Genomic DNA, 20,091 nt, shown 5'->3' with positions numbered 1-20,091 from the left:
AGCGTACGGATCGCTGTCCGTGGTGTTGAAATTGCGACATGTCTATGTGGCTACATGCCTATCCAATCGAGGATAAGCTTTCTGTGGTGCCAGGGCTTAGGTTTGTTTTAGCTAATGGATACATATTTATCAACTGTTCCGCAGAAATGGAACGTAAATCACAGAAAATAGATGTTGTGGTGGCAGCTGCAGGCTACTTGGGTGGGTTTTTAATAAGTGTAGGATTAGTTGGAAGGGTGTTTTTTTTTTCCCTTTCCGGTTTTTTATCACAAAGTATAATGGATTTATACGACAGTCCAGTTGGGGGCGGTAATGCAACATATTGGATGCCAACCGCCGTTAAACCCCACTGAAGAAGAAGAAAGGCCCACTACGACGCTGTCAAAACGATCACCTTTGTGTCCGTTTCAAATGTATTACTACAGGTATGTAATAGCACGTTTAAACTTTCTAATATCGAAAGAACATGTCATAACATACTAGTTAACAAATACGTCAAGGTATTATCACGCTTGTTAAAGGTTTTATGACGTGTTATTTTTGTGTCAAACCGAGTGAGTGAAGAACGTGATAAAAACATAGCTAACGTTAGACTTTGGGTTTGATTTGAATGTAAATTAATGTACAGTTCGTCAAGGTAATGTCATAAAGAATCAATTTATTTGAGATTTCATAAAGAATCCATTTATTTGAGATGTCTGAGTTCGTTTTATATGTTATTGGTTTTCTGTAAAATGTCGTTGACGAGCTGGTAAAATGGCGGCGCCCTCTCGGTCAATAGTGCGGTCATGGTTAGGCTAGAAGGGATCCAGCTTTTGTCAAATTAACTTCATATTTGACTTTTAGAAGCAGGTTAGGATAACTTACGCAGCAGTTTAGGATAATTGGGTTATGAAAAGTGTTAGTGTTAGCTAAAATGCAAAGAAAATCAACCTTGTGACTGTAATTTGACAAAAGCTGGATCCCTTCTAGCGATGTTCCCAAAGCCCTAGGGCCTCATTTATAAACTGCGTACATACAAAATATACCACAAAACATGCGTGCGCCAGTTTCCACGCAAAAGTTGGCACTTATAAAAACTGAACTTGACGTGAGAATGTGTTCACCTTTCCGCAAACTTTAGACCAGGGCTCTCCAATCCTGTTCCTGGAGAGCTACTGTCCTGCGGGTTTTCACTCCAACCCTAATGTAGCACACCTGATTCTAATAATGATCTGGTTGATAAACTCTATCATGTTAGTTACAAGCAGGGTTGGAGCAAAAACGTACAGGAGGGTAGCTCTCCAGGAACAGGAGACCTCTGCTTTAGACCATACCTACGCACAGTTTCTAGTGGTTGTGTATTGCATTGCAAGCAGGCAATCAGCCTAGTATTTTGTGCAAAAGGGAATAAGATGGACATGTTTGTTCGAAAAACTTTCAACAGGTTAGTAACAAGATCCAATCGTTTGCAGCTGGTGAGAAGAGAGAACATACATTTTTTGTTTGTCTTTGCATTCTAAAATAATTAGAAATCTATTTCCTAGGCTATGTTGTTTTTATTTCCATGATCAGAATACATTCCTCACCTTTTCTGTGATGGGTTCATACTCACGAGGTAGTCTGTAGGCCTACAATAAGTTAGGATACCATTCTTCCCCGTCTCTCGTTTTAATTGGACCTACTTCACAGTAGTATACATACGTGCTATTTCAAGTATTTGTGCTCTATGCCTCCTGATCTGGAGTGCAGTTTATTAACGATGGAACTGACTATTGTTAGCTTCTTCTGTATGTATGTAGTTAATTGTAATAAAAAATGTCTCAAGTAGACAATATTTCATTTGTAAATAATATATATACATATATAATACGTTTTTGTGACCTAAATTCCTCACCTTTTCTGGCCATGATGGGTTCATATTGCGAAGTATCCTACAAATTTACCATGCGCATCTCTCATATTTTAATTGGGCCTATTAGATAACTATTTTTGCTCTATGAATAAGATGGGGAGCGTGGTTTTATAACATACAGGTGAACTGACAGTTTGCATTGAAGTGTGCATGGCTACCACTGTAAGTGTGCTCCCGAGTGGCGCAGCATCTCAGTGCTTGAGGCGTCACTACAGACCCCCTGGTTCGATTCCAGGCTGTATCACAACCGGCCGTGATTGGGAGTCCCATAGGGCATTGGCCGGTGTAGGCCGTCATTGTAAATAAGAGTTTGTTCTTAACTGACTTGCCTAGTTAAATAAAAAAATATAAATAAGTAGACAATGTTTCAGAATTCGCGGGCAATGCAACATCGGTTAGAGGGAAACGAGCGAAACATTAGGCCCTAAATGATCAAACAATCAATTTTTTATTTTTTTTGTCTTTCAGAAACATCTTTGTTTGTCAGATAGCCTAGGCCTACTGCAAAAGTTAAACACTCTGCCATCAAATCAAATGTTATTTGTCACATGCGCCGAATACAACAGGTGTAGACCTTACCGTGAAATGCTTACTTACAAGCCCTTAACCAACAATGCAGTTTTAAGAAAATAGTTACTAAATAAACAAAAGAAAAAAGTAAAAAAGTAACACAATAAAATAACAATAATGAGGCTATATACAGGGGGTAATGGTACAGAGTCAATGTGCGGGGGTACAGGTTAGTCGAGGTAATTTGTACATGTAGGTAGGGGTAAAGTGACTGCATAGATAATAAACAGCGAGTTGCAGCAGTGTAGAAAGTGCTGCAAATAGTCTGGGTGGCCATTATATTAATTGTTCAGGAGTCTTATGGCTTGGGGGTAGAAGCTGTTAAGGAGCCTTTTGGACCTAGACTTGGTGCTGCGGTACCGCTTGCCGTGCAGTCTTATGACTTGGGTGACTGGAGTCTTTGACCATTTTTTGGGCCTTCCTCTGACACCGCCTAGTATATAGGTCCTGGATAGCAGGAAGCTTGGCCCCAGTGATGTATGCACTACCCTCTGTAGCGCCTTACGGTCGGATGCCGAGCAGTTGCCATACCAGGCAGTGATGCAACCGGTCAGGATGCTCTCGATGGTGCAGCTGTATAACTTTTTGAGGATCTGGGGACCCGTGCCAAATCTTTTCAGTCTCCTGAGGGGGAAAAGGCGTTGTCATGCCCTCTTTACGACTTTCTTGGTGTGTTTGGACCATGATAGTTTGTTGGTGATGTGGACACCAAGGAACTTGAAACTCTCTACCTGCTCCACTACAGCCCTGTCGACGTGATGGGGGCGTGTTTGGCCCTCCTGATCATCTCCTTTGTCTTGCTCACGTTGAGGGAGAGGTTGTTGTCCTGGCATCACACTGCCAGGTCGCTGACATCCTCCCTGTAGGCTGTCTTGTCGGTGATCAGGCCTACCACCGTTGTGTCGTCAGCAAACTTAATGATGGTGTTGGAGTCGTGCTTGGCCACACAGTCGTGGGTGAACAGGGAGTACAGGAGGGGACTAAGCACGCATCCCTGAGGGGCACCCGTGTTGAGGATCAGTGTGGCAGATGTGTTGTTGCCTACCCATACCACATGGGGGTGGCCCATCAGGAAGTCCAGGATCCAGTTGCAGAGGGAGGTGTTTAGGCCCAGGGTCCCTAGCATAGTGATGAGTGTTGTGGGCACTATGGTGTTGAACGCTGAGCTGTAGTCAATGAACAGCATTCTCACATAGGTGTTCCTTTTGTCCAGGTGGGAAAGGGCAGTGTGGAGTGCGATTGAGATGGCGTCATCTGTGTATCTGTTGGGGCGGTATGCGAATTGGAGTGGGTCTAGGGTTTCCGGGTTGATGGTGTTGATGTGAGCCATGACCAGCCTTTCAAAGCACTTCATGGCTACAGACGTGAGTGCAACGGGGCGGTAGTCATTTAGGCAGGTTAACTTCGCTTTCTTGGGCACAGGGACTATGGTGGTCTGCTTGAAACATGTAGGTATTACAGTCTCAGTCAGGGAAAGGTTGAAAATGTCAGTGAAGACACTTGCCAGTTGGTCCGCGCATGCTCGGAGTACACGTCCTGGTAATCCGTCTGGCCCCGCGGCCTTGTGAATGTTGACCTGTTTAAAGGTCTTGCTCACATTGGTAATGGAGAGGGTAATCACACAGTCGTCCGGAACAGCTGGTGCTCTCATGCATGCTTCAGTGTTGCTTGCCTCGAAGCGAGCTTAAAGGGCATTTAGCCCGTCTGGTACGCTCGTGTCACTGGGCAGCTCGCGGCTGGTTTTCCCTTTGTAATCTGTAATAGTTTGCAAGCCCTGCCACATCCGACGAGTGTCAGAGCCGGTGTAGTAGGATTCAATCTTAGTCCTGTATTAACGTTTTGCCTGTTTTGATGGTTTGTCTAAGGGCATAGCAGGATTTCTTATAAGCATCCGGATTAGTGTCCCGCTCCTTGAAAGCGGCAGCTCTAGCCTTTAGCTCGGTGAGGATGTTGCCTGTAATCCATGGCTTCTGGTTGGAATATGTACGTACGGTCACTGTGGGGACGACGTCGTCGATGCACTTATTGATGAAGCCGGTGACTGAGGTGGTATACTACTCAATGCCATTCGATGAATCCCGGAACATATTCCAGTCTGTGCTAGCAAAGCAGTCCTGTAGCGTAGCATCCACGTCATTTGACCACTTCCGTATTATTATAATTTTTCTCTGGTTGCACGTGACAAGCTGGTAGAAACGAGGTAAAATGGATTGAAGTTTGCCTGCATTAAAGTCCCCGGCCGAGTAGGAGCGCCGCTTCTGGATGATAATTTTCTTGTTTGCTTATACAGCTCATTGAGTGCGGTCTTAGTGCCCGCGTCTGTTTGTGGTGGTAAATAGACCGCTACGAAAAATATAGAGTACCTCATGATGAGAGATTTCATCTATCTCAGGCGAGCAAAACCTCGAGACTACCTTAATATTAGACATTGCACACCAGCTGTTACTGACAAATGTACACACACCCCCCACCTCTCGTCTTACAAGACGTAGCTGTTCTGTCCTGCCGATGCACGGAAAACCCAGCCAACTGTATATTATCCGTGTCGTTGTTCAGCCACGACTCGGTGAAACGTAAGATATTACAGTTTTTAATGTCCCATTGGTAGGATAGTCTCGAACGGAGCTCATCCAGTTTATTCTCCAGTGATTGCACGTTGGCTAATAGAACGGATGGTAGAGGCGGGTTACCCACTCGTCGAGGAATTCTCCCAAGGCACCCTGATCTCCGCCCCCTGTATCTCCTTATTTTCTTCATGTGAATGACAGGGATTTGGGCCTTGTCCGGGAGCAACATTATATCCTTCACGTCAGACTCATTAAAGAAAAAAACCTCAAGACATTTGATCAAGTTCACCATTGCTATTTCCTTTAGAAACTGCCTCGGACTAATTCCAATATTTCTAATCAAATTTGTATTTGTCACATGCGCCGAATACAACTGGTGTAGGCCTTACCGTGAAATGCTTACTCACAAGCCCTTAATCAACAATGCATGTTTTTTTTTTGTTTTTTTTAAGTAGGTAAGAAAATATTTGGCAGTAGAATGGCCTTACTGAAGAGCTCAGTGACTTTCTACGTGGCACGGCCATAGGAGGCAAACCAGGTATTCAAAAAGTTTAGTCCGAAGTGTTGGTTAGGAGGCTATTTGTCATGCGCAATTGTCATCGTGCGCTGTTTGCATCAGTGGCGTAGACATCAATGGGCCTGGGTGGACAGAGGCCCACCCACAGAGGAGCCAGACCCGGAGAAGGCCCACCCACAGAGGAGCCAGACCCGGAGAAGGCCCACCCACAGAGGAGCCAGACCCGGAGAAGGCCCACCCACAGAGGAGCCAGACCCGGAGAAGGCCCACCCACAGAGGAGCCAGACCCAGACAGGCCACCTACAGAGGAGCCAGACCCAGACAGGCCACCTACAGAGGAGCCAGACCCGGAGAAGGCCCACCCACAGAGGAGCCAGACCCGGAGAAGGCCCACCTACAGAGGAGCCAGACCCGGAGAAGGCCCACCTACAGAGGAGCCAGACCCGGAGAAGGCCCACCTACAGAGGAGCCAGACCCAGACAGGCCCACCCACAGAGGAGCCAGACCCAGACAGGCCCACCCACAGAGGAGCCAGACCCGGAGAAGGCCCACCCACAGAGGAGCCAGACCCGGAGAAGGCCCACCTACAGAGGAGCCAGACCCGGAGAAGGCCCACCTACAGAGGAGCCAGACCCGGAGAAGGCCCACCTACAGAGGAGCCAGACCCAGACAGGCCCACCTACAGAGGAGCCAGACCCAGACAGGCCCACCCACAGAGGAGCCAGACCCAGACAGGCCCACCCACAGAGGAGCCAGACCCAGACAGGCCACCTACAGAGGAGCCAGACCCAGACAGGCCCACCCACAGAGGAGCCAGACCCAGACAGGCCCACCCACAGAGGAGCCAGACCCAGACAGGCCACCTACAGAGGAGCCAGACCCGGAGAAGGCCCACCCACAGAGGAGCCAGACCCGGAGAAGGCCCACCCACAGAGGAGCCAGACCCAGAGAAGGCCCACCCACAGAGGAGCCAGACCCAGAGAAGGCCCACCCACAGAGGAGCCAGACCCGGACAGGCCCACCCACAGAGGAGCCAGACCCGGAGAAGGCCCACCTACAGAGGAGCCAGACCCGGAGAAGGCCCACCTACAGAGGAGCCAGACCCGGAGAAGGCCCACCTACAGAGGAGCCAGACCCAGACAGGCCCACCCACAGAGGAGCCAGACCCAGACAGGCCCACCCACAGAGGAGCCAGACCCGGAGAAGGCCCACCCACAGAGGAGCCAGACCCGGAGAAGGCCCACCTACAGAGGAGCCAGACCCGGAGAAGGCCCACCTACAGAGGAGCCAGACCCGGAGAAGGCCCACCTACAGAGGAGCCAGACCCAGACAGGCCCACCTACAGAGGAGCCAGACCCAGACAGGCCCACCCACAGAGGAGCCAGACCCAGACAGGCCCACCCACAGAGGAGCCAGACCCAGACAGGCCACCTACAGAGGAGCCAGACCCAGACAGGCCCACCCACAGAGGAGCCAGACCCAGACAGGCCCACCCACAGAGGAGCCAGACCCAGACAGGCCACCTACAGAGGAGCCAGACCCGGAGAAGGCCCACCCACAGAGGAGCCAGACCCAGACAGGCCCACCCACAGAGGAGCCAGACCCAGAGAAGGCCCACCCACAGAGGAGCCAGACCCAGAGAAGGCCCACCCACAGAGGAGCCAGACCCGGACAGGCCCACCCACAGAGGAGCCAGACCCGGAGAAGGCCCACCCACAGAGGAGCCAGACCCGGAGAAGGCCCACCCACAGAGGAGCCAGACCCAGACAGGCCACCTACAGAGGAGCCAGACCCGGAGAAGGCCCACCCACAGAGGAGCCAGACCCAGACAGGCCCACCCACAGAGGAGCCAGACCCGGAGAAGGCCCACCCACAGAGGAGCCAGACCCGGAGAAGGCCCACCCACAGAGGAGCCAGACCCAGACAGGACAATCCTACAGAGGAGCCAGACCCAGACAGGCCACCCACAGAGGAGCCAGACCCGGAGAAGGCCCACCCACAGAGGAGCCAGACCCAGACAGGCCCACCCACAGAGGAGCCAGACCCGGAGAAGGCCCACCCACAGAGGAGCCAGACCCGGAGAAGGCCCACCCACAGAGGAGCCAGACCCAGACAGGACAATCCTACAGAGGAGCCAGACCCAGACAGGCCACCCACAGAGGAGCCAGACCCGGAGAAGGCCCACCCACAGAGGAGCCAGACCCGGAGAAGGCCCACCCACAGAGGAGCCAGACCCAGACAGGACAATCCTATTGATGTGGTTTAAGCATTGTTGTGGACTTAGACAATCAAATGTTTATATTCTTTATTTTTGAGAGTGAAAGAGAAAGAAAACATTTTTAAAAAGCAGGAAAATATAGGATTTTTCAGACCGGGTAATTTTCCTTTGCAGCGTGTTTGGAAACTTTTTGACCAAATTAGAGTATACTTCTCCAGGCACCACTTCACCGCTGCATAGTTAACTTCTCCAGGCACCACTTCACCGCTGCATAGTTAACTTCTCCAGGCACCACTTCACCGCTGCATAGTTAACTTCTCCAGGCACCACTTCACCGCTGCATAGTTAAAGGATAAACAGTCCATAAACTCTGACGTAATAAGCCAGTAGGTCCCAATCAGAAGAATACAAAAACACGACCATTAAGCATTTCCCAATCGAAATGTACAACTATTACTTCCCATTCCAAAAAACATTTCACGTTTTAGCACACAAAGTAACCGGTGACCTAAAGTTTGTTTGCTGAATTCATTCGGGATGCACTGTTTCAGTTTCAACGACTCAATATTCTGGACAAAATAGTTGGGAAGAGATTTTTGTTGTGCCGATTCCATGGTACAGGGTGTATGAGTTGATATATATAAAACGACGCAAGATTCAATACTTTGTGCTTTTCAGCTAAAATTATTATACAGAATTCTTGCCACCAACAAAATGTTGAATATTTGGGGGCATACAATCATCAAAGCTCTGCAGATTTTGTTGTGGGGATACAGAATCAATATACCATTTATTTTGGTACTGCCCTCAGGGAGCCTGTTTCTAGTCTCAGGTTCAGGAATGGCTGAAAATGCATAACATTGATCTAAAATTGGATGGAATTATAAATTTTCTCAGGAGGGGACTGTGGGGGGTCTCAGATGGTTGAGGGGCAACTCTTGGGGTACTGTGGGGGGGGGGGGGGATCATGGATCGCTGGTTCAGTTCCCCGTTTTTTGACCTTGTGGGAGATCTGTCGACGTGCCCTTGAGCAGGGCGTTGACCCTGGTTGCTTCTGTGTGTCGCTCTGGTTGGGAGTCTGTTAGACGACTAATGTGATGTAGTTGTTGAGCGGCTTCACTGCCAGTAGACTGTATGTTTTAAATATTAAATAAATAAAAATTAAATACTAAGGCTGGGAATGTCAATACAATCAAACTAGCAAGGGCAATGATCACAAATCAGTCATAACGTGGCTAATAGACTAGCGTATCTGTTTATGTAGCAAGCTAAAAACACAGAGCCTAATGTTAGCTCGATAGCTAGCTAGCTGTTAGGAAGATTTCATGCCATTGGAGGAGTGGGTAAGTGACTGACCTTTTTCTCCTCATCATTTTTTGGTGGCTATACACAGAGATGTAGGTGTGATTTGGTTAGCTAGCAAGAACTTGGAAGTTGGATATGAACGTTTTGTTTCACACATTTTATTGCCCGAAATGACTGGTATGGCCTTCCAGATTGTAGACTTGCCTTCGGTGATGGGAAAAGTTTCTGGGAAATAGGTCAACCAGAGGGCCGGTAAATATGTTTTCTGGTTACGGGATGCGGCCTTCAGCGACGGGAGATGAATGTGTAGCGTTACAGGTCTCCCGAAGCCAAGAGGCTAGCAGTGCCGGTGCATCAGAGAGACAACATTTCACAGTCTCACTACTGTTTTGAAGTTGAATGTAATGTTTATCAGTTGTCTACAGATGTACTAATATTCAGACACATTCAGTTGTTGCTATCTTTATAATTGTTACTATGGTGTGAACAGGAAATACAATTTGGTTTTTGATTGAAATAATACATTGAAGACAAGGTTATTCAGTAGAATAGTACAGAGTCCCCGTGTAGCTCAGTTGGTAGAGCATGGCGCTTGCAACGCCAGGGTTGTGGGTTCGTTTCCCACGGGGGGCCAGTATGAAAATGTACGCACTCACTAACTGTAAGTCGCTCTGGATAAGAGCGTCTGCTAAATGACTAAAATGTAAATAGTGCTGCCTAACACAAACTGCAACCTTATACTAGATGGATTTAGTCAATTATGCATTTATTTGAATTTTCTGAAATCTGCTATAGGTAATGTACACTTAAAAGTGTGCAGTTGTCTAATGTGAAAATAATTGTTTTGTCAAGTCTTAGCTACCTGATCTATTGAAATTAGATTGAATAAGAAAAAATATATATTTTAGAGAATAAAGAAAGTGCAGGAACTGTCAAGACAATAACTTTTTATGTCCGTTTCTCTTTATTACTACAGGACGACTAGAATTACATCTGAGGCCGGTAACATCAACAGTGAGGACAAACCCAGCCTGCCTCTCTCCTTCCAGTCCAAACCTACAGTCACTGGGTCCTGATTGTGACAGTGGAGCCCAGTTTGCACTGCAGGATCCAGAGATGGCATCAGTGAAGCTGGAAGACTGCAGTCAAACACTGGAGCTGAACGTCATCAACATTAAAGATGAAGAGGAGGAGGAGGAGATTGGTAAATCTGTTTGTCACGGTAACTTCTAGATAGAACCTGTACTTATCTTCATAAGTTAGACCTCCATAAGTTATGACCCAGGAGTAAGAGCAGAAAAGTATTCAGACCCCTTCACTTTTTCCACATATTGTTACGTTACAGCCTTATTCTAAAATGGATTAAATGTTGTTGTTTTTTTCATCAATCTACACACAATACCCCATAATGACAAAGCAAAAACAGGTTTTTAGACAGGCTCTATCTAGGGGTCAAAACGCAGACTATCCCAAAAAAAAGCTGTGTTTTAAACCCATTTCACCTGCGTTTTATATTGAAAGTAAAGTGTTTCTTGTTTCAATAGAATGATCAGGGACGTGCAACTGTAGTTCGTTTTCCTTCGCAAAAAAAGCACATTAGTGCAACACGTTCGGCAGAATATAGCTTCATTTTCATCGGATGACAACAGAAGTGCAGTGCTAATTGATAATTGGCTAGCAGCCACACAAGTAAATGAGCTTACAATGAAAAAACAAAGTATTTTTTGGGAAAAACAATGCCTGGCCATCATTTTTTGAATTTATATCATAGACAAAATGTAGCCAGCTATATTTTCTAATCTAATGTGTTGCTTGAAGTTAATCTTGCATTTTACCTGAGAAAATTAGCCACAGTGAGGGGGGAAAAAGTATTTGATCCCCTGCTGATTTTGTACGTTTGCCCACTGACAAAGAAATGATCAGTCTATAATTTTAATGGTAGGTTTATTTGAACAGTGAGAGTCAGAATAACAACAAACAAATCCAGAAAAACGCATGTAAAAAATGTTATAAATTGATTTGCATTTTAATGAGGGAAATAAGTATTTGACCCCCTCTCAATCAGAAAGATTTCTGGCTCCCAGGTGTCTTTTATACAGGTAACGAGCTGAGATTAGAGCACACTCTTAAAGGGAGTGCTCCTAATCTCAGTTTGTTACCTGTATAAAAGACACCTGTCCACAGAAGCAATCAATCAATCAGATTCCAAACTCTCCACCATGGCCAAGACCAAAGAGCTCTCCAAGGATGTCAGGGACAAGATTGAAGACCTACACAAGGCTGGAATGGGCTACAAGACCATCGCCAAGCAGCTTTGTGAGAAGGTGACAACAGTTGGTGCGATTATTCGCAAATGGAAGAAACACAAAAGAACTGTCAATCACCCTCGGCCTGGGGCTCCATGCAAGATCTCACCTCGTGGAGTTGCAATGATCATGAGAACGGTGAGGAATCAGCCCAGAACTACACGGGAGGATCTTGTCAATGATCTCAAGGCAGCTGGGACCATAGTCACCAAGAAAACAATTGGTAACACACTACGCCGTGAAGGACTGAAATCCTGCAGCGCCCGCAAGGTCCCCCTGCTCAAGAAAGCACATATACAGGGCCGTCTGAAGTTTGCCAATGAACATCTGAATGATTCAGAGGAGAACTGGGTGTTGTGGTCAGATGAGACCAAAATCGAGCTTTTTGGCATCAACTCAACTCGCCGTGTTTGGATGAGGAGGAATGCTGCCTATGACCCCAAGAACACCATCCCCACCGTCAAACATGGAGGTGGAAATATTATGCTTTGGGGGTGTTTTTCTGCTAAGGGGACAGGACAACTTCACCACATCAAAGGGACGATGGACGGGGCCATGTACCGTCAAATCTTGGATGAGAACCTCCTTCCCTCAGCCAGGGTGTTGAAAATGGGTTTTGGATGGGTATTCCAGCATGGCAATGACCCAAAACACACGGCCAAGGCAACAAAGGAGTGGCTCAAGAAGAAGCACATTAAGGTCCTGGAGTGGCCTAGCCAGTCTCCAGACCTTAATCCCATAGGAAATCTGTGGAAGGAGCTGAAGGTTTGAGTTACCAAAAAACTTCAGCCTCGAAACCTTAATGACTTGGAGAAGATCTGCAAAGATGAGTGGGACAAAATCCCTCCTGAGATGTGTGCAAACCTGGTGGCCAACTACAAGAAACGTCTGACCTCTGTGATTGCCAACAGGGGTTTTGCCACCAAGTACTAAGTCATGTTTTGCAGAGGGGTCAAATGCTTATTTCCCTCATTAAAATGCACACATCAGTCAGAGCGCTGCCTGCTTTTTGTGAATTCTCATCCGAGTGGAGAAGTGGACAACTGTAGCACATGATACAATAAGAAGTGTAAGAAATAATAAGAAATATAATATAAAATAATAAAATAAGAAGCATTTTAGATCTGTGTCTACAAAACGCAACAAGACATTTCCTATGCGTTTTTTTTTTTTTTTTTTTCTGCGTGAAAAATTCAGAATTCTGCGTTAACGTGACACCTTCTATCTAAGTTTGTTTTGGTATTTCAAACTTTCCACTGCATGAAAAGTCGCAGTACTGTTTTATGATTCACTGTTTCCATGAGAAGGTAGATGTTATTTAATGCTACTGAGACTTGCATGGTTTGACACCAGTATTGCCAGCATGTGTTTTATTCGCTGGGCTATCTGGAGTGATCAGAGAGTAGACTAAAAAAGTGAAGTAGACAAACTGCCAGTGTTTAGAAGTTCTATGAAAATGAGTCTATGTACAGTGGTTTGCGAAAGGATTCACCCCCCTTGGCATTTTTCCTATTTTATTGCCTTACAACCTGGAATTAAAATGGATTTTTTGGGGGGTTTGTATAATTTGATTTACACAACAAAACCACTTTGAAGATGCAAAATATTTTTTATTGTAAAACAAACAAGAAATAAGACAAAAAAACAGAACTTGAGCGTGCATGACTATTCACCCCCCCCCCCCCCCCCCCCCCCCCCCCAAAGTCAATACTTTTTAGAGCCGCCTTTTGCAGCATTTACAGCTGCAAGTCTCTTGGGGTATGTCTCTATAAGCTTGGCACATCTAGCCACTGGGATTTTTGCCCATTCTTCAAGGCAAAACTGCTCCAGCTCCTTCAAGTTGGATGGGTTCCGCTTGTGTACAGAAATCTTTAAGTCATACCACAGATTCTCAATTGGATTGAGGTCTGGGCTTTGACTAGGCCATTCCAATACATTTAAATGTTTCCCCTTAAACCACTCGAGTGTTGCTTTAGCAGTATGCTTAGGGTCATTGTCCTGCTGGAAGGTGAACCTCCGTCCCAGTCTCAAATCTCTAGAAGACTGAAACAGGTTTCCCTCAAGAATTTCCCTGTATTTAGCGCCATCCATCATTCCTTCAATTCTGACCAGTTTCCCAGTCCCTGCCGATGGAAAAACATCCCCACAGCATGATGCTGCCACCACCATGCTTCACTGTGGGGATGGTGTTCTCGGGGTGATGAGAGGTGTTGGGTTTGCGCCAGACATAGCGTTTTCCTTGATGGCTAAAAAGCTCAATTTTAGTCTCATCTGACCAGAGTACCTTCTTCCATATGTTTGCGGAGTATCCCACATGGCTTTTGGCGAACACCAAACGTGTTTGCTTATTTTTTGCTTTAACCAATGACTTTTTTTCTAGCCACTCTTCCGTAAAGCCCAGCTCTGTGGAGTGTACGGCATAAAGTGGTCCTATGGCCAGATACTCCAAATCTCCGCTGTGGAGCTTTGCAGCTCCTTCAGGGTTATCTTTGGTCTCTTTGTTGCCTCTCTGATTAATGCTCTCCTTGCCTGGTCTGTGAGTTTTGGTGGGCGGCCCTCCCTTGGCAGGTTTGATGTGGTGCCATATTCTTTCCATTTTTTAATAATGGATTTAATGGTGTTCCGTGGGATGTTCATAGTTTCAGATTTTTTTTTATAACCCAACCCTGATCTGTACTTCTCCACAACTTTGTCCCTGACCTGTTTTGAGAGCTCATTGGTCTTCATGGTGCCGCTTGCTTGGTGGTGTTGCAGACTCTGGGACCTTTTCAGAACAGGTGTATATATACTGAGATCATGTGACACTTAAATGAAGTCCACCTGTGTGCAATCTAACTAATTATGTGACTTCTGAAGGTAATTGGTTGCACCAGATCTTATTTAGGGGCTTCATAGCAAAGGGGGTGAATACATATGCACGCACCACTTTTCCGTTATTTTCTGAAACAAGTAATTTTTTTCACTTCACCAAGTTCGACTATTTTATGTATGTCCATTACATGAAATCCAAAAAGAAATCCATAGAAATTGCAGGTTGTAATGCAACAAAATAGGAAAAACGTCAAGGGGGATGAATACTTTTGCAAGGCACTGTAGTTACTAACCCTTGTGATAATTTTCACCCCTTTTTTCCCTCGACTATCACCCACTTTTAGAATAGTTTTATTCTCCTTTGTATTGTACATCCTACTGATATGAATACATATGTCACCCGGTACAGCCAGAAGAGGATATGAAGTCATATGTATATAACGCCAACTGACTGGTTCTTCTGATGATGTTCACACAGGAGACCATGTTGAGACATTCTCTACATCCAGAGAGCAACAGCAGGAAGATCACAGAGCTAAGAGGTCTCACCACTGCCCACATTGTGAGGAGATTTTCCCAATTCTATCAAAGCTAAAAATGCACCTACAAATACACACAGGAGAGAATCTGAATTCCTGTACTGAATGTCGAAAGAGATTCACAACATCACAATCTCTGACAGTTCATCAGAGAGTGCACACAGGAGAAAAGCCTTTCTCCTGCTCTGACTGTGGGAAGACTTTCTCTCGACTGAGCCATTTAAAAAGACACCAAAGTATACATAAAGGAGAGAAGCCTTACTGCTGCTCTGATTGTGGGGAGAGTTTTGCTCAACTGGGGACTTTAAAAAAACACCAACGTATTCACACAGGAGAGAAGCCTTACTCCTGCTCTGACTGTGGGAAGAATTTCTCCCGATTGGATACCTTAAAAACACATGAACGTATACATACAGGAGAGAAGCTTTACTCCTGTTCTCACTGTGGAAAATGCTTCACAACATCAACTGAGCTAAAAGTTCATCAGCGAACTCACACAGGAGAGAAGCCTTACTCCTGCTCTGACTGTGGGGCAAGTTTCTCTCGACTGGGCCACTTAAAAACACATGAAAGTATACATACAGGAGAGAAGCCTTATTACTGCGCTGACTGTGTAAAATTCTTCACAACATCAACTGAGCTAAAAGTTCATCAGAGAACACACACAGGAGAGAAGCCTTACTTCTGCTCTGACTGCGGGGCAAGGTTCTCGCAACTGGGCAACCTAAAAACACACGAACGTATACACACAGGAGAGAAGCCTTATTACTGCTCTGACTGTAGAAAATGTTTTAAAACATCAACTGGGCTAAAAGTTCATCAGAGAACACACACAGGAGAGAAGCCTTACACCTGCTCTCACTGTGGGGTGAGTTTCTCTCGACTGGGACACTTAAAAACACATGAACGTATACATACAAGAGAGAAGCCTTAAACCTGCTCTCACTGTGGGGTGAGTTTCTCTCGACTGGGACACTTAAAAACACATGAACGTATACATACAAGAGAGAAGCCTTAAACCTGCTCTCACTGTGGGGTGAGTTTCTCAACTGGGACACTTAAAAACACATGAACGTATACATACAAGAGAAGCCTTACTACTGCTCTGACTGTGGAAAGAGTTTCTCTCGACTTGGCCACTTTTAAAACACATGAACGTATACACACAGGAGAGAAGCCTTACTGCTGCTCTGGGGTGCGGCGTCCATGTCAGCCAGTGATTGTCATACAAATAACTACCGGTCTCCATGGTAACTGACCGGTAATTAACCAAAACATGTTTAGCATCTCCTGGCTTCCATGCATAGCCAACAAGCCACTGATGTGGACCTTTTTTGAAACAATATACATTTTAAGAAGTATAATACATCCATTTAATATAGCCTACACCATCACAATAAATCCATTATTTATTTTAGACAGGTCTAAAGAAACATGATATGAAGAAAATGTAGTCTATTTCAGAAGAACAGAATAGCATACTCTGAGTTGTCCTTATGTTAGGTCCTGATCTGGCTATGCCATATGGCTGTGGGCTACACTAGTTCATTTAGCAGACAAAGATTTGCTTAGAATTCCGTTACATTATTCTAAGCAAATTCCGTGGCATTATTTTGTGTGTATATATTTTTTTTAATAGTAAGAAGACAATTGAACATAGCTGAAATAAATAAAAATATTCCCCAAAGAATTTCAGAGGAAGTGCACACTCTTCTGTGTTCAGCGTTAAGAATCCTATATGCATAATTTAGAGTTATTTGTTTAACTTTAGTTGGGATATAAACATTAGGCTATATGTTTAGATTTTTTATACATTCTAAGGCTGCATGATGCGACTCTAAAGGCACGAGCTCTGCTCTGTTTCTTTCGCAGGCTGCACACACTTCATCAGTCTCTCGTTCACAATTTCACAAGCCCTTGACAATATTGTCAACCATCAGACTATTCTCAATTTAATCTGGTCTAAGCCTACTAATATATGTGTGGAATTATTTTTGATTTAGAACGGCCCACCAAAACAAGCGTGTCATCTGTAGCATGCACTCGAATAGTGAATGGAGGTTACGTGAGTAAATTGAATTAAATTGCCAAAATTATATAGCCTAATTAGCCTAATCCTGTCTATATATATATATATATATATATATATATATATATATATATATATATATATATATATATATATATATATATATATATATAAATAAATAAATAAATAAATAAATAAATAAATAAATAAATAAATAAAATCATTCAAAATAGGCTAAAGCATGATCATTAGCTTCTTGAAAAATAAATAAGTTGTGGATTGCCTACAGTCAGAAGGAAAGGCAGCGTGTGCAATTTGGGCAGATTATTGTTGAGTTGAGCCTGTCTGTGACAAGTAGAGGCCAAGCCAGGTATATCACTATTTCAAAATACAATCGTGGGAAAACATACACTACATGACCAAAAGTATGTGGACACGTGCTCGTCGAACATCTCATTCCAAAATCATGGGCATTAATATGGAGTTGGTCCCCCCCTTTGCTGCTATAACAGCCTCCACTCTTCTGGGAAGGCTTTCCACTAGATGTTGGAACATTGCTGCGGGGACTTGCTTCCATTCAGCCACGAACATTAGTGAGGTCAGGCACTGATGTTGGGCAATTAGGCCTGGCTTTTAGTCGGCATTCCAATTCATACCAAAGGTGTTCGATGGGGTTGAGGTCAGGGTTCTGTGCAGGCCGGTCAAGTTCTTCCACACAGATCTCGACAAACCATTTCAGTATGGACCTCGCTTTGAGCATGGGGGCATTGTCATGCTGAAACAGGAAAGGGTCTTCCACAAAGCTGGAAGCACAGAATCATCTAGAATGTCATTGTATGGTGTAGCGTTAAGATTTCCCTTCACTGGAATTAAGGGGCCTAGCCCGAACCATGAAAAACAGCCCCAGACCATTATTCCTCCTCCACCAAACTTTACAGTTGGCACTATGCATTGGGGCAGGTAGCGTTCTCCTGGCATCCACCAAATCCAGATTTGTCTGTCGGACTTCCAGATGGTGAAGGATGATTAATCACTGCAGAGAACACGTTTCCAGTGTTCTCTGCTCCAGTGTCCAATGGTGGTGAGCTTTACACCAATCCAGCTGACGCTTAGCATTGCGCATGGTGATCTTAGGCTTGTGTGCGGTTTGCTCGGTCATGGAAACCCATTTCATGAAGCTCCCGACGAACAGTTATTGTGCTGACGTTGCTTCCAGAGGTAGTTTGGAACTCGGCTGTGAATGTTGCAACCGAGACAATTTTTACGTGCTTCAGCGGTCCTGTTCTGTGAGCTTGTGTGGCCTACCACTTCACGGCTGGGCCGTTGCTGCTCCTAGACATTTCCACTTCACAATAACAGCACTTAGTTGACCGGGGGCAGCTCTAGCAGGGCAGAAATTTGATGAACTGACTTTTTGGAAAGGTGGCATCCTATGACGGTGCCACGTTGAAAGTCACTGAGCTCTTCAGTACGGCCATTCTTCTGCCAATGTTTGTCTATGGAGATTGCATGGCAGTGTGCTTGATTTTTATACACCTGTCAGCATCGAGTGGATCTGAAAGAGCTAAATCACTCATTTTGAAGGGGTGTCCACATACTTTTGTGTGTCTATATAGTGTAGTTCGGAAAGCAAGTGGTTATTGCTGTGAAGAGAAGACTATGAAGAGACTAATCTGGCTTTTATTGTAGTTATCAAAATGCTCAACCTGAGCGAACAACTGCATAGCCGATCTTATTGGCACCAGAGGAGAGCATCGGCAATAACCCCTGTGAGCGCGCATATCACTATTTATCATTGTTGGGTCAATGCTGATATAAAAATATCTGTAGGCTATGTGTTCTCCAACCGTGTTCCAGGGGGTCTTAGGCCTGTAAGCTACGGTTGGAGTTATTTCAACACTTTAGTTGTGATACAAACCTTTATCAAAACAACAAGGCCTATGGGCTAGGCTACGTGATGCGTGCGTCTATGATTTGGAAAAAGGCATGCTCTGTTTCTTGCCTTAAGACTGCACACGCTGGGCATCATTCACACGTGATAATACATCATTCACAAGTGACAGTGTTGTCAACCAATAGGAATTTTCTTAAGTTAATTTTGTCTTTACATATACTAAATAATGTGTGTGAATTATATGTCATGTTTTTCCCACGCTTCATTTTTATCAAGCCAGGTATGCTACTCCTGTTGTAAAGCGAAGCAATGTACTTAATATTAGGAACGTTGATAAATAAACAAACTGTGCATTGGGAAAGTATTCAGACCCCTTCCTTTTTCCACATTTTGTTACATTACAGCCTTATTCTAAAATTGATTCATTTGCTTTTTTCCCTCATCAATCTATACACAATACCCCATAATGACAAAGCAAGTCAGGATCGAGGCAAAGATGAACAGAGCGAAGTACAGAGAGATCCTTAATGAAAACCTCCTCCAGAGCGCTCAGGACATCAGACTGGGGCGAAGGTTCACATTCCAACAGGACAACGACCCTAAGCACACAGCCAAGACAATGCAGGAGTGGCTTCGGGACAAGTCTCTGAATGTCCTTGAGTGGCCCAGCCAGAGCCCGGACTTGAACCCGATCGAACATCTCTGGAGAGACCTGAAAATAGCTGTGCATCGACGCTCCCCGTCCAACCTGACAGAGGTTGAGAGGATCTGCAGAGAAGAATGGAAGAAACTCCCCAAATACAGGTGTGCCAAGCTTGTAGCGTCATACCCAAGAAGACTCGAGGCTGTAATCGCTGCCAAAGGTGCTTCAACAAAGTACTGATAAAGGGTCTAAATGCTTATGTAAATGTCATATTTAAGTTACTTATTTTTAATACATTTGTTAAAACTTTTGAACTGTTTTTGTCTTGTTATTATGGGGTATTGTGTGGAGATTGGTGAGGGGGATAAAACAATTTAATCCATTTTTAGGATAGGGCTGTAACGTAACAAAATGTGGAAAAAGTCAAGGAGTCTGAATACTTTCCAAGTGCCTGTATATGGTATTTTATATTGTATTATGTATTGTATTGTGATACGTGGTTGGGATACGACTGATGTGTGGTTGTCTCACCTGGCTATCTTAAGATGAATGCCCAAGCTGTGGGTGGCTCTGGATGGGAGCGTCTGCTAAATCAGGGTTTCCCAAACTTTGGTCCTGGGTGGATAATGTTTTACTACTAAATGACTTTTGTTTAATGATACACAGGCTACGAAATGACTACATGTGTTTATTAAATTGTATTTAAAAAATAGATTCATTATTTTAGCCATTGATGATTTAATGTATTTGGATAACTGCAATGAACTTAATTGATCTGCTAATAAAAAATAAACCTTA

The 20,091-nt window shown here is 44.8% G+C and overlaps 1 long non-coding RNA gene across 2 annotated transcripts; it reads left to right on the top strand.

Annotated features, from left to right (window-relative positions):
* The first annotated feature begins 338 nt into the window (after nt 1-338).
* Nucleotides 339-20,091, top strand: LOC311123640. 2 transcript variants are annotated; one of them, XR_014612623.1, is made up of 4 exons: nt 339-425; nt 10,048-10,275; nt 14,667-14,750; nt 19,130-20,091. It is a non-coding gene; the product is annotated as an uncharacterized lncRNA (long non-coding RNA). The 2 variants fall into 2 exon arrangements; XR_014612624.1 differs by having other exon boundaries at nt 19,126-20,091.

Source organism: Coregonus lavaretus (assembly GCF_964263955.1).
Source record: "Coregonus lavaretus genome assembly, contig: HAP1_SCAFFOLD_953, whole genome shotgun sequence".
Lineage (NCBI taxonomy): Eukaryota > Metazoa > Chordata > Actinopteri > Salmoniformes > Salmonidae > Coregonus > Coregonus lavaretus.
The sequence above is the reverse complement of the archived record's forward strand: the minus strand, read 5'-3'. Positions and strand labels throughout refer to the sequence as shown.